This window comes from Protopterus annectens, chromosome 6.part0, assembly GCF_019279795.1.
Source record: "Protopterus annectens isolate FY-2018-M chromosome 6.part0, PAN1.0, whole genome shotgun sequence".
Classification (NCBI taxonomy): domain Eukaryota; kingdom Metazoa; phylum Chordata; order Ceratodontiformes; family Protopteridae; genus Protopterus; species Protopterus annectens.
The window spans coordinates 450439400-450453594 of NC_056737.1; the positions used below are offsets into that span (position 1 = coordinate 450439400).

Below are 14195 nucleotides of genomic sequence, written 5' to 3' on the forward strand. Positions count from 1 at the left end.
ATGGACTGGTGAAGCTTTGTAACCGAACAATAAAGTCAACAATTTAAAAAGCATTATACAGGAATAAGACAGAAATTGTGACCAGTTCATACCATATCTCCTCTTTCCTATTACAGAAGTATCACAGACTTCACCAGGTTCAGTCATTTTGAGTAATTAGATGGCAGGCATTTTTGTGGACTATTAGATAATGCCAAAGTAACGTGAAAAGTGTTATGGAACATTATACCAACTTACAAACTATGCCCAAAGTATGCACATAGTACAGGAATGTATGGAAAGAGCTCAAACTTCACAGCAAAGGGTATATAATAAAAATGCAAGGTCACAGAAGTTTAAAGGTGGAGGTCAGATGTTGGTTTGGTCCTCTTGGCAAAAAGCATATTTTTGGCTAAACAGGAGAGATCACTTGAAATAACAGTGAAAATAAATTGAGTGAATTATCAAGTTATATAGAGAAGTAAGCAAAGACCTGATACGGCTATACTATATCAATTTTCTGAATCCATGATAGGAAGTATACCCTTCAGTACTTTCTGTAATTCCTGCTGCTAAACAATCTGGTAAAGAAAGAGAACTCACCGTTATGTCTACAGTTCAGATTCATGATTTACTATCAAAGCCAGAGAAACAAGAAATAAAAGAATTTCTGTTAAGGAACAAGGATGTGTTTTCAGAAATGCATGGCAGAACAAATCTGATTAAACCCCATATTGAAATTAGTCCAGGAGAGAATGTCATTTTAAACCACATAGAATACTAGAATCCTAGACACAAACAATGTATGAAGAAATAAAAATAATCCTTAATAATGAAATATTAGAGGAAAATAAAGTGAATGGAAGTATCCTACAGCATCAGCACCCAAATCTGATGGAACCATCTAATTTTGTAATGGCTTCAGGAGTGTGAACATTATCTTCAAATGTAACCGTTATCCCAATACATAAGGTAGATTAAATCAACAGCAATAATAGAAAAAACAAGATTCTTGTCTGCACTAGAGATAATAAAGAGGTGACAGTAAATTCCATCAACAAAAAATAAATAAAATCTGATCCAAAAAGTTAGAGTAGGAAATACCACCAAATAAAAATATACTCCAAAAAAAATAAAGAAAGCTTCTCTTTTAGACTGTTCTTTTTGTTTTGTAAAATCCTACCTCAATTTAACACATCTATCCTAAACAAGACATCATCAAAACTGATGTGTGGTAACATTGAGGCAGTTTAAAAAGGTTTCACAAAGATTGATGGTCATGTAGTTAAATTTAACACAGTTAAAGCTATAGGACCAAAGCAGTAACAATTAACACAAACAATAGGAAAATGCTTGAATTCAACAAAGTTTCATTTGTTACATCATGATTTCAAATCATGTTTTATGTTTGTTTCTGTTTACACCAGGTCAATGTCCAACATTTAATTTTGTCTGCCACATAAGTACTTTTGATTTCCAGTAAGTTGTACAAGTGCACACCTATACTATCACTTCTGACAAATCAATAAAAAAGCATAAATCTAATGACTTACTCATCCTGACACTATGCAAATGTTCACTTACTCTTTCACTCAATTTCCTTTTTGTCTTGCTTATGTAAAAACTATCTCAAGATACAGTTAGTGCACAGTACACAACTAAAATCCTATTTTAACTAATCTCCCATGACTACCAATACCTGTCCAAGGAAAGTTCAGAATTAAAGTGGAAGTACTGTAAATTCAATACCACATGGAAATACATCCTCCTCTTTTTGGATGTGAGATGTAGTAGCATCAGGACTAATTTCCTGTTCCTTTTCCGAAAGGAATTTAATTTTGATCGCCTGTTTTCTAATAAAGTTTGGACTGCTACCCAACTTCAATACTATACCAGAGTACCCCTAATTATATAAGACTTTCCAGTTATTTTTCTTTAATATCCCCACTAGCCACATTGTAGTTAAATGGACAAAAGTATAGGCAGTCATTTTCTTCTCCCTTACAGGAATCTACCAAGGTGCAATTCTGCCCTTCCAAGCAGGGCTTGTATTTATCCACCCTTATTTATTTATTTATTTACTTTACATTTGTTTACTGGGAAAGTTCGACTGGGATAAGATTCATTTTCAGCAGATGCCCGGGGAGAAAAGCTCGTTTAACTTTTTTCAAGGCCTGAACAATAAAATTTAAGCCATAAGCCTTTTCTATAGAAAACAATTCTAGATCATCCAAATCTATCATACAAATATTGCCATCAGATTAATCACGTCAGTTTAGATAATTTAGATAATCTAATGGCTCGATTCTTAATGACATTTGTTTTAATGTATAAGAGATCAATAATGTTAGTGTGCATATATATGTGCAAATTATTGGTTTTCTATTAAAAAAATAAGTTAGGAAATGTTAGCCCACCGAGTCCTCCATTGCCATTCCCTTTACTTATTTACAAAACCTTATCACATAAAATAATTATTTTCCAAACCAAGTTCAGTGAAAGGGCACCGCAAATTAAGGTCTTGAATAGTGAATTCAGTACATTCTAAATAACAAACTCCTTGCCATCTCTATGACAGTGTCCTGGGGAATTACAGGAAAAAAGATGTATCATCAGCAGTTATTATAAATAAGTCTTGGCAATATACTCCAACACTAACATGTTTCAGCTTAGTTAAAAATAAAAAAGAAAAGAATTTAAACAGAAAAGACATAACATTGTCAACAAAGATCAGTATAATCAGAGCTATAGTTTTCTCACAAATATATGGCTGTGAGAGTTGGATGAAAAGGTTGTGTGCCGAAAATCCATGCTTTTAAACAAAGGCTGTGGAGAAACTTTTGAGAATTTTGTGGTTGACAAGATTGTCAAAGCAGTCAGACTGTTCAGCAGAAAATGTAATAATGAAAATGAAGCAAATACTTTGGTGATATAGCACCGAGATGGGATTCACTACAGAAAACACTAATGTGGAAAAAAAGGGTAAGGTGAATAGGCAGCATTACTGAAGTAATGAATACGACTTTGTGATTTTACAAGAATACTGACCAGGTTGTTGAGCCTAAAACTTTTGGGCCTCATGGGATTCATTCTCCACATGTTATGAAGTGGAGCTGATAGTAACCATCTGATGTGTGAGGGTCCACTTAAGTTACAAATTTCCTGAGACTGAATGGCTGAAAAAAATTAACTTACATATAGTAACTGATGGCCGTTTCTAGGAAAATTCCCTTTTTTCTGTGCTATGGTGATCTCAGAGTTATAGGTTTGGGGTGGGCTTTCCCCTACAAAGTGGGGCAGGGGGCTTGCCCCCATGCAAAAAAAAGTTTAAAAAAGAAGATTGTTCAATATTTGCACTTTTCCTGCATTTTCAGGGATAAATATTCAGCATGCCGGCACTCAGTGTTACGAATGCCAACATTTCAATAGGGAGCTGGTGCTGATACTTTCTTTTACCATACGTTAGGGATTTGTCTATATGCTAACTCGTTGCTTAATACTACTGACAAGAGTTTTATTAAGTTTTCCTTGATTCAGTACCAAAAAATACCAGATACTATATTCAACAACTTGGAAAAAAGCAGCAAAAAAGAATCCACAACCGGCCACAATACAAACACAGATTTATTGAAAAACTCTAGCGCCTCGGCTCTCAGCCTTCCAGGAGTAATACAAATACACAACATTTCACAAGCCTTCTTTACAGCACCATTCATTAATTAATTATTCAATTACATAATAATTGTTTCCAATTAATCTCTAAATTTTAACCTACAGGTACCATAGTATTAAATTTTAAAATGTAGATAGAATCCTTATAAAGAAGTTTCTCCTTAATATCGCATACTTCACCAATTTTCATAAAAACGTGTTCTAAAACAAAAACTTTCAACAAAGAGTAATCACTATCATGTGCTGTTTTAAAATGCATAGCAATATTACTTTCAATTTTACTGTTTTTTATATCTAGTATATGTTCCTGTATTCTTATTTTCAATTTTCTTTTACTTTCCCTTATATAAAATAAATTACAGGGACATTTAAGAACATACACTACCCCTTCACTATTACAGGAAAAACTGCCACCAGGTGAAAAATTGGTACCATTTAAATTCCTGAAACTTGTAACAGTACAGGAACATCTAGAACAACAACCACAAGGGTATGTACCCTTCAGGCCAGGAGTGACATATAGAGCCTCATTAGGCATAGAAAAATAGCTAGAAACTAAAAAATCTTTGTAAAAGGAAAAATCAAAGATCAATGCAGCCAAGGTTCAGTTAAGGTTCCTTTATTCTTGTACAAGGAGACAAAAATGCAGTTCAGAAGTTTGTCTGACATTATACAGGAAATACTTCATTATTATACTGTTTTGTAAGCCATTGTCCTCTAAGCTGACGTAATAAAATACAACTCTTAGCATTGTTCTAAGGCAGGTGTTTACTAAGTTTTTCTGCTGATATAGCAAGTATAAACTTCCCATGTGAAAATTTCCTAAGATATCAACGTGGCCTCGCTAACTGCTGGTCTGTAACAATTCACTCATATTTCAGTGTTGCAATTAATGATTCTTTCCTGCTTTGAGCACAAAGCATATTCTGATTTCAGCCTATAATCTTATCTACAGCTGCAGTATGAACAAGGTTATTTGCTTAAGTCTAGTAACATTTCAGAATACTGTATTGTTCCTTTTCCTAACGTTAGCAAAATCATCTGTTTCTCAGTGTATGAACAAGGTCATTCACTGAGCTGACAAGAAGCAAAGTCAGAAAGTACATGCGATTATTTTCAAGCCTGTAGCAGAATAAATGTGTTAACCCTTTTAGGCTTCTAATGCAGCAAGCATAATGCTAATACATATATGAATACATGTTTTACTATATATGTGAATACATATTTCTCTCACATTTCCCCCCTATTAACACTTTTATTCTCTTCAAAAGCATAAACAGTTAATTTCTTCCCCCAACCTCTTCCACATGGGATTTGCGGTTAGGTAAGTCATATAGTTTAAACTTCTGAAAGCATTCATTTTCCAGCAATTTATCAACTTCAGTGTTTTGATACAAGGTTTCAGATACTGATATGTCTATCAATTCTTTAATCAGTTTTTTCATGTAGGGTATGCCACAACGCGCACACACTCCCAAAAGGAGTATTCCCACACAGACAGCTATTAATATGTTCATTATGAAGGTACCCCACCCCCCAAACAGATTCTGGAAAAAGTCCATCAGTGGGTTGGGGCCTGGTTTGGTCATAGTCGACACTTGCTGTATCACCTCAAGGTGGTCGTTAATCTCGTTCTGGTAATCAGGGATACATACACAACATTCTTTTTTGATTAAAGCGCACCACCTCTCGCGGGTAGGGTGAAGTTGAGAGCCATACGATTTTGGAGTACTACAGTTCTCATAGCATTCAGTTCATCAGTTATCAATTAAAGAGCAGAAAAAGTTGCATTACTCATTACTTTGAGAAGTTTGGACAGTTTTTGCAGCTCCCAAATCGATTTTGCCGCTCCATATGCTGGTAATATGCCTGCCCACGATATGACAGCATCACTCAAGTCCATGTGCGTCAGCTTGGTACCCATGGTATGATGGTTCTTCCAGCCCGCCTCGATTCATCCCACTGGATTCTCAGGCTTTCTGACAGGTTTCTTGGCTACATCTCAGGTGTTTCGAATATTTCCCTGAGGCAAAACTGCAGTGTGTCGCATGGCCGGAACCAGGTACCCCAAAAAACAACTGCCGGACCAATTCTCAGGTAACCATTTATATGCTTTCTTATTACACACAAAATAACAATCCTCTACCTTAGTAGTTACTTTACTGAGATATGGCTGCCCTGCATGAAACATTTTCCTATCTATTATAGACAGTTGCTTAAAAAGAATAGGATTATGATGTATATCCCTAACAGTCTTTTGCATGGACTCAAGAAATGAGTCATAATTTGAATTACAAACTGTACCCATTTTGTTTGCTTTGGTATAACATTTATAATGTACAGTTTCATAAACCAAGTTTTCCCAGGTCTCATTGACCCCTAGGGGGACCACAGTCATTAATAACCCCCCCGTATGCTGTTGGTATGGCTGTACGAATCCAGCAATTTGAAACATTAAAAGTCTCAGCATACACACGTGTAATCGCCTGAAAAAGTTCAGGTGCCAGTCTATGGGTAACTCATCACGTTTATTCAGTTCAGCTGATGTGGCCAAAAAAAGGATAGGCCACAGCAAAAAGATTATTGTCATCAGTACAATCAACAGGATAACCATGCAATACTTCTGGGGTTGTTCTGCATTCCTGTTTGCTCTAGATTTTGTCATGTTTAGTCTTTTTGTGGAACAGCAAGATTTTTATCTAGCTCAAAGTTTTTGCAAAGTTTACAGTGTATCAAATGGATCCAAGAGGATTTTTCATCAATCTTGACTGCCGTGGGTGTCGACAAGAGGACCTGGTATGGTCCCTCCCACTTTGGCGAACTCCAATGTTTACGTTCTGTAGTCTTTACCCAGATTCAGTTTTCTGGGGCTACTGTCGCTTCCAACGGTTGATTCGACTCTTTACCTGAAACAGAAAACTGCAAAAAGATGTTTTAGTATAATTTTTAAATCTGTATGTAGTGAATACCTGGTTGACTAACTGTACCATCCCCCCTGTTGAGACATGGCATTGCCCATGGCTCAACAAAGCTGCATATTTAAATAAATTAGATGGCAATATTGGTTTTCCCTCTTTGGAGATGTACAGTCCTTCCTTGAGGAGTGCTCCTCACCTTTCCCACTTTTGTTTCTCAGCTCGTGTAGTAAGTGTCTGCATTGTTTTTAACATTTCTAAGTCTAAAATCTCAGAAGGTTGTAATTCCTCGTTCAAAAGAAATGCTTCTGAGGCTGCTTGCTTTGCAGCTGTGTCAGCTCTAACATTACCTTTTGAAATCCTATCTTGTTGCTTGGTATGAGCTATGCATTTACAAATAGCTACTTTTTGAGGTAACTGAATTGATTTTAACAAATCTAAAATAAACTGTGCATGATTAATTGGTTTACCAGTAGATAATACTACTGAGGCCGAAGCCTGCACTGCCATTGCGGCAGCAACTAGTGCTTGTACACAGTGGGGCAAAGACCGTGCCACTGGGTCCAGTTGCGATGAATAGTAAGCAATGAGGCGTTGCTTGTCCCCATGCTGTTATGTCAACACTGACGTCATATAACCTTGCTTACAATCTACAGTTTGGAAAAAACGTTTATGATAGTTTGGTAATCCTAAGACTAATGAGGATGTTATCAATTGTTTCAGTTTACAGAAAACTAATTCTGCTTCTGGTGTCCATTATATCAAATCTTGTGCTGCCATAGGCTTCTGAAAGATCAGGTTGTTCAACAGTGCAGATTCCAAAGCATAATTTGGGATCCAGCTCCGACAAAAATTAGTCGTACCAAGAAAGGACATCATTTCCTTCTTGGTTGTGGGTTTGGTGCTTGTAAGATTGCTATTTTCCTGTCTTCATCTAATGTCCTACCCTTTTTGGATATTACATATCCAAGGTATTTAACTTGTTTTCTCCAAAGCTGCAATTTGTTTTTGCTTACTTTGTGTCCTTCAATGGCTAAGAATTTCAATAATGTTATAATGTCTTCCTTACAATCTTGCTGGGTAGGGGCTGCCAGCAGGATATCATCAACATAAAGTAAAATCTGACTACCTTTCGGTGGGGTAAACCCCGCCAAGTTACTTGCCATCTCTTGTGAGAATATCGTTGGACTTTCACAATATCCCTGTGGTAGTCGCGTATATGTATACCGCTTCCCCTGAAATGTAAATGCAAACCAATACTGGCTGTCAGGGTGTATTGGTATTGCAAATAATGCATTGCTAATATCTACCACAGGAAAATATTTGTGTTGAGGCTTCAAATCATTTAATAGGGTATGTGGATATGGCACTGTAGGTGCCCTTGATATTATTGCGTCATTTACAGCTTGCAAATCCTGGACCATATGCCATTCTCCGTTTGCTTTCTTAACTGGAAATAAGGGTGTGTTACATGGTGAATCGGGAGATTCCACCAGCAATCCTTCCTTAAGTAAAGCTGCTATGATAGGTTTAATACCTGCTTCTGCATCTTTTCTTAAGGGGTACTGCCTTTTCTGTGGTCTAAAGGCTGATTTTGGCGTGATGGTAACTGGTCCTGCTGTACGAATAAATCCTACATCTGATTTCCCTATTGACCAGAGGGTCTCTGGTATGTCTAATAAAGCTTTTTCTTCCTCTTCTAGTAAGAGTGTTTCTCAGCTGCCCTCACTTGACTGCAAGTGTACAGCTGGGTGTGTCTGTGTGCTCCAATTTAATTTCTGTCTATGTACTCCTTGTTCTGACAGTTCTAATTCTGTCTGCTTTTCCCATTTTGTGACTTTTTCTTCTAGGTCTGCCCATTTCACATCTTTGTCTTTAGTTAAACTAACATGTGGTAATCAATTTGATTTATAAAGTGCAAAGAACTCCTGGGGCAATGAACAGCTAACTACACTGTTCCCTTTCATGTCCCAGTACAGATTATGCAATACTAATCTGTTCGCACGTTTTTTAAACAATTTTTGCTCATATTCTTTGTCAGGTCCTGGTGTATTACAGTGCAACAGATGTTGTACATCAATGCAAAGGGAGGGGAACTTACCGATAGCCACATTCACTAACTCTTCAGTTATTGCCCCAGGACCGGTCGTAACCAAGTCCTGGCTATACCAATAAAATGTTTTACCCTCCGATTGCACTGCAAAAGTGTTTATTTGTCGTTGTGCTTCCATACCCTGCATGGTTGGAACTACTGCTATGCCAAATAGTTGCATAAGATCTCTGCCCAAAAGGTTCACTGGGCATTTTGCAGAAACAACAATTTTGCTTTTCTGGGTTAATCCTGAAACAGGATCTGTTATTGCAATATTATGGGAGAGAAGCTCCCGATACAGCTGTCCATTAGCTGCTTTCACCAAAATGTAATCATGTGACTCTGACTTCTCTGGTAGTTTGGAGGGGAGTACCAGGGTTCATGATGCCCCTGAATTGCACAGAAACTTGACTTCCCTCCCCTCTACCAGGAGTGTAACTTCTGGTTTTGTGTCTGCCAAATAGAGCTCCAAGCTCAACAAGGCTAAGTCTAATATTTCATTTTCTTTACTATCGGTAGCTTCCTGCACTTCCTCTATTTCTCCTATGACATTCTCTGCTCTCTCTATCACATTCTCATTTGTCCTTTCTCCGTTATTCCTATCTAGTGATTCTTGACTACCATATAGTCAGTCCTCACCTTCTTCATTCTTATCCTTCATTGCTGCCTTCTTATTTTTCTTGCAATCCTTTGCCATATGTCCCTTTCTACTGCATTTAAAACATTCACCCCTTTTCTTTCTCCCTTCAAAGTCCTCTGATTGCTGATCAGATTGTTTATTTCCCTGGGCATTCTTCTTGCCCTTCTTTCCGGACTGTACTAAATAAACTTCTCCGTCATCTACAGCGAATACTTGGGCTTTCTTTTCCTTTTTGTTATTAAAATGCCTTTTGGCATGCCTAGCATATTCAAGCAGTGACTGTAATCTGCTTGTATGATGGTCTACCATATGCTTCGTAATAAAACTACTTATGGGTGCAATACTGCCTTTCAAAAATGCATTCTTTAACTGTTGCTCATATGGGGAATCTTGTGTCTGGTCTTCAGGAGTCTGCATTCCACAATGGCTATTAAAACTTTCTATTAATCTGGCATAATACCTATCAACAGTTTCACCTTCTTGTTGGATGCATTGATTAATGCAAGTCCAGTCTGCCCTAGGTTTCCATTTTTCAGAAATTCGGTCTGTTAGACCCTTCACTCTGTTGTCTAACTTTGCGCTGTTATGTGGGAGGGGCTTAAGCGCAGCGTCACAGGGATTCCAGTTGCCACTGATCATGTGCCAATCTGGATCTACTATTTGTCTGACAACTTTTTCTGAGGATTTTTCTAGTTTACCATCAAATTCATATTTATTAACCCATTTCGTGTAGTATTTAACGTTATCGGCACGTCGTGACCACATGTATTCTGCGTCTTCACTTAACAGCGGATTTTGGGGTTGTTTTGTACATTTATTACCCATTTTGACCTAACCTTATGAATGTTACGTAACCCTTCCTGTTTTTTAACGTGGTACCACGAAGATTTTATAGTCCCTTCAGATTACCTGCCTACTTATTCTGCTTCCCTGATCTATGACAAGATAGCAATTTTTCTGTCCCTGGATTTACATAAAAAATCCTGACTGAACAAATACAATCAAGTCCCTGATCTAAAACAGAAAAAAGTCCCTGATCTATGACAAGATAGCAATTTTTCTGTCCCTGGATTTACATAAAAAATCCTGACTGAACAAATACAATCAAGTCCCTGATCTAAAATAGAAAAAAGTAGAATCCCCTTACCTGAGCCTCAGCAATTGATCACCCTGGTCCGATTGAAACCTGCTCGTCAGCCGCAGATCAGAAAGTGGCCGGCCTCTGTTTATACGACAATTCAGTCGGAGGTCTTTTCAAATAAGAAGAACCATTTCGGTAACTTCTTCCGTACGGATTTCATATTTCTCTCACAATCTTTTAAACTTTTTCCTTTTTTATAAGAGATAGAAAGACAATTTGCTATAATTCTTTTCACCTCCACATCCTGAAATAAAAATTACCAGCAATTATGCAATATTTTATTAATCCTTCTACTCAAACTATTATATACTGAGACAAAATATATCTAATCTTTATAAGATTCAGTATTATTTGCCACGGTATTCATAACATTATGGCACTGGTTCAGTCCCAGTCTGTGTGCTACAACTCTCTGTAAGGACTTCTTAACCATACTGTAGTTATAACCTCTATTTATAAACATATAAAAAGTGTACCTACACTCTCTTATAAAATCTCCCCAGTCACTACAAATTCTATGCATGCGAAGAAACTCCCCATAAGGTAAAGATTTCAATAAATACTGGGGATGAAAACTAGCTCCATTCAAAAAATGGGAATTATCAACAAATTTCCTATGAACCGATGTCTTAATACCTCCCCCATTAATCCCTTCTAATACTAAATCTAAAATGGTGACCATGCTGCCACACTGTATATCATCATAACTCAAGCCATAAATGGTCTGTTCTAAATCCAAACGGAAGTTCATTACATTATGTCTGCCACCTTTACAAATAAAAATTAAATGATCAATATATCTGTAATAAGCAATAACATTATTTCTCACAAACTCATGCTTATGCAGATATTCCAACTTAAGAAGGGCCATAAACAAATTTGCATACATGGGGGCAAAAGATGCCCCCATGGCAGTACCTTGTAGTTGGTGATAGATACAACCATCAAAAGCAAAATAATGATTTAACAAACAAAAATGTTTAAGTTCTATGATAAGACAAAGGAGAATTTCCTAAAAAATAATTTAAGGCTTTAATACTGTCCTGATGTTTAATACTGGTATAGAGACTCTTTACATCCATGACTACATAATACATCTCATTATTCCACTTAATGTCTCGTATTCTGTCCAAAAAATCAAAAAAATCTTTTATATAAGACTGTAACTTCATAACATAGGGTTTTAAATATTCATGTATAAGTAAACCTATATTAGTTAAAAGTTATTTATGGGCACCTACAACTGGACAGCCCAGAGGGCTCTGTAGATTTTAATGTAGTTTTGGCAGACAATAAAAGGCATCATAAAAGGTATCTTACACTCCCCCACATCAAATTTTCTATCAACATCACCTTGAGTCAAATAACCTAATCTGCCCCCCTTCTCTAATAGCTTTTATATTGTGCCATAGCATTATTATAATCAATATTACATTTTCTATAAACATCCTCATTCTTGAGATGTTCATGACACATGTTAGCATATTGTGTGTGATGTAAAACAACTATTTTATTCCCTTTATCCGAGGGCTTAATTATGATGCCTTTTCTTTGACCTAAACCAACCAATGACTTCCATTTAGTTTTATTTAAGTTATATGCGACATCTTTATATTTATCAAAACCATCAAACAATTGTATTATATGATAATTCAACATGGCCGAAAACTGTTTTATTGTCTCATTAGTATAAGGGGAAATAAATGCACTTTTGTTAGAAATAGTATGTGTATCTAACAAACAATAAGCATTAACATCTAAATCTGACATGCAAGAAATAAAACTTCCATTATTATCTTGTGACATGCAAGAAATAAAACTATCATTTTCTGAATCAGTGCAGTCAAAAAACTTCAGTATCCCTTGTGTTATTTATCTTGTTAAAAAAATACTTTACATGCAATTTCCTGACCAAGAAAAAAACATCTTGTTTTAACATATGTAAGCGAGGAACAACTGTAGGTACAACTTTTTACCACCAGATGTTATGTCTAGTCCCATGAAACTTGCTCCTTTACTTTTACTTGACAGCAGTTAATATGGCTGTAGTTATATAAGAAATGTCTCCTCTTATCTGTGTAACTCTCTGGCATATTCCTTTGCACAGTTTAAAAAATGCATAAAATGTTTTCTTCAAGTATATTCGATATAGCTTGTGTCTCTTCAATGTTTATTTATACCATATTGCATTCATAAGTTTCCCTTTTGATTTTATGGTGTAAAGAATACCATTCACAATTTTCCCTTTTTAAGTTTTTTGATAAAATTAAAGAATACCTAAATAATGTCAGCCATGGAAACCAAGTTAGAACTATAGTTAGAGTTGGAGTATTTTATTTAATGTAGATTTGTGTTTATAACCAGAGTAAGTTTTGAAAGTTAAGTAATATTTCTTTTTCTTTTGTATATCTTACTGATATATTCTACAAAAACATTTTGGTGGAACTGACCTGTATGTTTGTATCTTCTGTCTCCACGAATCCAGCAGTTCAGTGGTTAATAATGTAATAGAACACACTGACTGTGTTTCAAACAGACAGTCTGTTTTCTTCTTCTGTCTACAATGCTGATGGCACAGGCTTAACTTGCATAACAGTTATTAATGTTTCATTTTGCAGCATCCCATTACATTGCTTGCAACTTTCATCCTCTATATTGTTCTGTTCTTACTAGCTCTCCATTTACCTGGATAGGTTGTTGTTGTGTCTTTCGGCTTTTCCTGGTTAGGGATCGCCACAGTGGAACTCTGGTCCGCTAATGATTGGCAGTAGATTTTTACGTGCTGAGTTGCCAGCTCTAACGCACAACCTTCAACGAAGGTACACCCATTCATACATGTCTCCACACAGAAGATGCTTTAGCTGAGAATCGAACAGGACATCTTACTGTGAGGTGACAACGCTACCGCAGCACCACCACCGCAGTATTTACCTGGATAGGTACCCACTGTAAACCCTTGGTGATGAGACAGGAATTTTTATACTCCAAGTGCAAAGGGGGTTCCCTTTCAGGTGTCTAATGCTCCATGAATTGGTGTGCAATGGGCCAATAATTTGCATGTGCATTCTATAATAAGCATGTCATACACTTAGACATCCGATGCCCTTTCAGGAACATTCTGACTCTTTTTCCCATGATCGCCACAACGGATGCACTGACAGTGATACGTACCCACATCTAACCTTTAGCAGATCTGATTGCTTCTTGTTTGAGTCATCTTGCCTAGCTTTCCCACCAAGTCACATGATTCTATTTAAACTTGTGTCATCACCACTGCATACAGAATGCAGCATTTGTCATGGCCACATAGTATGCAAGAGATATGGGTGAAAAACAATAAGATTCAAAGGCAAGCACCACGTTTTATATCCTGATATCTTATTTATTATGCTGTGCAGTCAAAGACAACTACTGAAAAGTTTTAATAATAACTAAATTGTGAATTTTCTGAAATTCTATCATTTTAAAACTGCATTTCCATTTTACAATCCCTTATCCCTGATTTTCTGTGATGATAACCCTTTGCTAGTTGACAGACACATGGCATATTTTTTTCTGTGTATATATGTTCTCAGTATCTTTCACTACCATATATGAAACACTCCTACTTCAATCTTTTATGGCACTTTTGCCTAACTTAGTAAATAACTTTTGGAAACCATGCCCCCCCCCCCCCGCATATCAAGAAATAACATTTCTTGCATGATCTCAAGCAAGTATCACATGAGCTTAAATAGATGGCTAGATAGAAGAATA

The 14195-nt window shown here is 36.5% G+C and overlaps 1 protein-coding gene across 1 annotated transcript in view; it reads left to right on the top strand.

Annotated features, from left to right (window-relative positions):
• Positions 1-14195, top strand: part of LOC122804061 — a 206878-nt gene that overhangs the window by 141026 nt on the left and 51657 nt on the right. The gene's annotated exons all lie outside the window — the stretch shown is intronic.